The following is a 4,039-nucleotide window of genomic DNA, read 5'->3' on the forward strand; positions in this document are numbered from 1 at the left end:
CGACGCAATAACACATGAACGCAATAACACATGAATAACACATGGGGGAATATTCCCCGTTTTACTGCGCCGTTTTTTTCTCTATCGTGTGGGGTGTGGTGGCGTGATTTCATTGGCTACGTACGTTATTTCTACGTGCGTAGTACTGATGTAATATTTTTTCATCTTGCACATGGGTTGTAAGAGAGGGTAGCACTTTTGTTTGTGCGGCTAGTTCAAAATTAATTATGGTTGACATTAGCTCATGTTTGAAATCATTCATGAATTGTGTCTTCGTGTTTGGCATGATTTACTTAATTTTGTTCTCGTTTTGATTTAAAATTGGTTCGTTTAAATTACTTAGAAAAATATATGTGATATGTGCTAGAAAATTAACGACAGTAGAGTAATGAATTATCGTCTTAATGTTGCACGAGAATTCAACACACACTCGGATGAAAAAAAAATAATTCACACCAGAAGTTTTTACTTGAAAAACCAGTAAAGGAAAAAAACCACGGGGCCTAACCTATTTGTAAAAATCAACTATTAATTGATGATTACAGAAATTCTTTGTCCCACGGACGAGAAATGGTTACTAAATTCTTCAAGTTGTAATGTCGACTGACAACGTCTGGTTGGTAGTGGTTGACGAAAATTGGTGTTGTTGGACGGTGATCAGTGGTTGTCGACGGCAGTCGGGATGGTGCTGGACTTCAGCGCTTTCTCAAAGCTTCAAATTCTCTCTCAAAGCTCACCTCCCCTCGAGAGGGGTGAGGCTCTATTTTATAGTGTTATGGGTGAAATTAATGAAGGAATATGAATCATTTTGATTGGACGGTCCGAAGAACTTCCTTCAATCAAAGAGTGTTTAATGGACATTTGGATGTCTTAATGATGTCGGAAATGAGTGATACTGGGCTCGTTAAATTCGTCTTGTCGAGACGCTCGATTCGATTATAAACTTGCTAGATTCGACATCAAGACCTTCTAAATGTGTCCGGAAATCTTCCAAGAGTAGTTTAATAACTTGATTTGGGCTTGATTTGACTCAGATTAGATTAACTTTGATATCATTATGTCTGTCTCATCGAGCCGATTAGTTTGACCATAAATTTGTTGAAATCGGAGTTCTGGATGACTTTTAATTGAAGACTGAATGTTTCTTGTTTAAAATTGCCTTGAGATTCATGCTATATAATGAAATTTGTTGGTATCGATCAATATGTAAGGCGTTGGATTTAAATGACCTGCACCATTCTTGGGCCATAAAAAGTACATAATCATATGAGGACACAAATTATGTTGATTAAAACTTATATATAAATGTATATAAAATGTTATTATATAAATAATATATATATATATATATAATTTCTTTATTTTGAGCTAAAATAAGTCGAACACGAGCGAACAAAGGTTATTCGTGTTTAACTCGTTTACTTAACAAGCGAGCCGAACACAAGAAAACAAAGGGTTAACACGTGAACAAAGGGTTGTTTGTGCTCTGTTAGTTTATAATTCTACCTTAAAAAATTTGTTTGTATCGGCTCGTTTACTAAAACAAACAAGTCAAACACGAGCTATTTAATGAGCCGAACACGAGCTGTTCACGAAGACACACAAACATACATACATACATAGCACCTAATTCTTATGCATTTACTTGTCTCACACCCAAAAATATTTATTTTTACAAGTTAAGCGACTTTTCTTATGTTTGAAAAGTTGTATGAAAAGGTGGATTACACTTTTTCCTATAGGTAGGGTGCTTAACTCGTCAAAACCAAAGTTTGGACGTGAGATAAGTAAATGCATAAGAATTGGGTGCTATGTATGAAAAGTTATTACTCCTCCTGAAAACTTCCAGCAAACATTACAAGTCCTTGTTGCTTTCCAACCCTCAAGGGTGGACTCTACGGACTCCAACAATCCTCAGATCAACAGCTCCTATCTGTAACATTACCGGAACATAATATTCAAAACTTGAAACCAAGAAGATTAATCTACCTCCCATAGAGAAAACTCACCATATGCTTACTCGATCCTAGACAGGGCACCTCAATCTATCCAACTCCTCAATTTGTTTCATATGGTCTTTCCCGTTATTGACCCAACCTTCTATAACCAGGATGTGAAAAATGCCCAGTGGAGACAAGAAATGAACGAGGAATTTGCTGCACTCCTAACACAGAGCAGATGGGTATTGGTTCCCCCCACCGAAAAATCAACTAATTACATTCAGATAACACATTGGAAGGCTACAAGACAAGATTGGTGGGCTTGGACGATAAACACAAGTATAGCATTAATTATTATGAGACATAGTCTTGTAGCTATATTGCCTACGCTAAACATTCTATTAACCATTGTTCTCACTAAGAAGTGGCATGTTTTTCAATTATATGTCCCAAATGCCTTATTAAATAGTAACCTTAATGGAACTATTTACATACATCAACCCAAGGAATATATAGATCCTGTACGACCCAACTGCATTTGTTCTCTCAAGAAAACTTTATATTGCCTAAAACAGACAATGGTTAAAGGCACTCTCCAAGTTCTTTATGAACATTAATGTCATTCATACCAAGGTTGATCTCTCACTATTTGTATCACAGCACAAATATTATCAGATATTTGTATTTGTTCTGAGATATGTACTTCCTGACATATAAATGAAACACAAAGAACACAAGCAAACACAGATCGTTTACGTGGTTCGATCCAACTGGATCTACGTCCACGGGAGGGAATCAATCAAATAGTTCACTAAGGCAAAAGAAATGGAGAATACATAGCTTATGCATAGAGATGAGCCATCATCTTTCTTCTATGGCCTCCCTCTCAAGCGACACCTTGATACAAGCCTCAATATGCTCTCCTCCTCTAACTCTCTAGCTATTCTCTCCTCCTTTGTGGTAGCTTAAGATCTCTTCCCTTGCTCTCCTAAGCCTCACACCCTCTCTATTTATAGAAGCAAGAGAGTGGTAGGTGAGATGTGGTAGGGGAGCGAAACCAAATTACAAAATGTATGTGAGGTGAGCGGTAGGTGAGATGTGGTAGGTGAGCGGTACCACATTACAAAAGTGTTCTTTTACCTTAGTTCAATATTAGGGGTCAAAATAACAATTCTTCACATTGACCCTCAATTGAGAAGCTTCGAAGTAAATATTCCCTCCACCTGGCCCCTGAGGGGCCCTCAGCCCTTGCTTGAGTTTGCTAAGTCCAAACAGTACATGGACTTAGCAATCACGGTTCTTCCGATAAGAGAGTACAACTCATTTTTCCTGATTCATTGTATGACGACACGAGGATCTTTAGTTACTCTGATGCAGCCATTCTCTGCCTTGAACGAGCATCCGCTTGACTCCAGCGTACCTAAAAAATCAGATTTCTTTTGAGCTCCGGTACGTACCTGATATTTTTCAGTACTCGTTCAACTCCATCAAACATCATTATCCTGATTGATCCACTTCCAACAACCCTGTGAGCTTTATTGTCTCCCAGTATAACAGACACATCATTTTCCTATTGCAGTGTATCGAACCAGTCTTTGTGAGGACACATGTGGAAAGAACACCCTGAGTCGAGGATCCGCTCTTTACTGGACTCAGATTCTGTGATCACCAGGGCCTCAGCAAAATCGTAGTCATCAGAAGCTACGCTTGCTTCTCCTGATTCTTCTGGCTCTTCTTGGTACTTATTCTTCCTATCTGGGCAATTCCTCTTGAAATGACCGTCCTTGTGACAATGATAGCACTTGAAAGATCCCCTTGATGACTGATTCCCGCCATCCTTGCTTGACCTTGATTTGTACTGACCATTTCTTGAATCTTTCCTGGGCGATCTTCCTCTGACAATAAGACTGTCTTCGCTGACTTCCTTGTCCTTGTCATGCTTCCTCTGAAGTTCTTTTGCTCTAATCAGAGATTGAACCTCCTCCAGAGTAATAGGTTGCACCCTTCCATAGAGCATCGCATACTTGAAATGCTCGCAGCTCTTAGGAATAGAGTTTAGCAACAGCAGTGTCTTGTCCTCATCGTCCATCTTGACGTCG

Source organism: Phalaenopsis equestris, unplaced genomic scaffold (assembly GCF_001263595.1).
Source record: "Phalaenopsis equestris unplaced genomic scaffold, ASM126359v1 Scaffold000061, whole genome shotgun sequence".
In the NCBI taxonomy this organism is placed as follows: domain Eukaryota; kingdom Viridiplantae; phylum Streptophyta; class Magnoliopsida; order Asparagales; family Orchidaceae; genus Phalaenopsis; species Phalaenopsis equestris.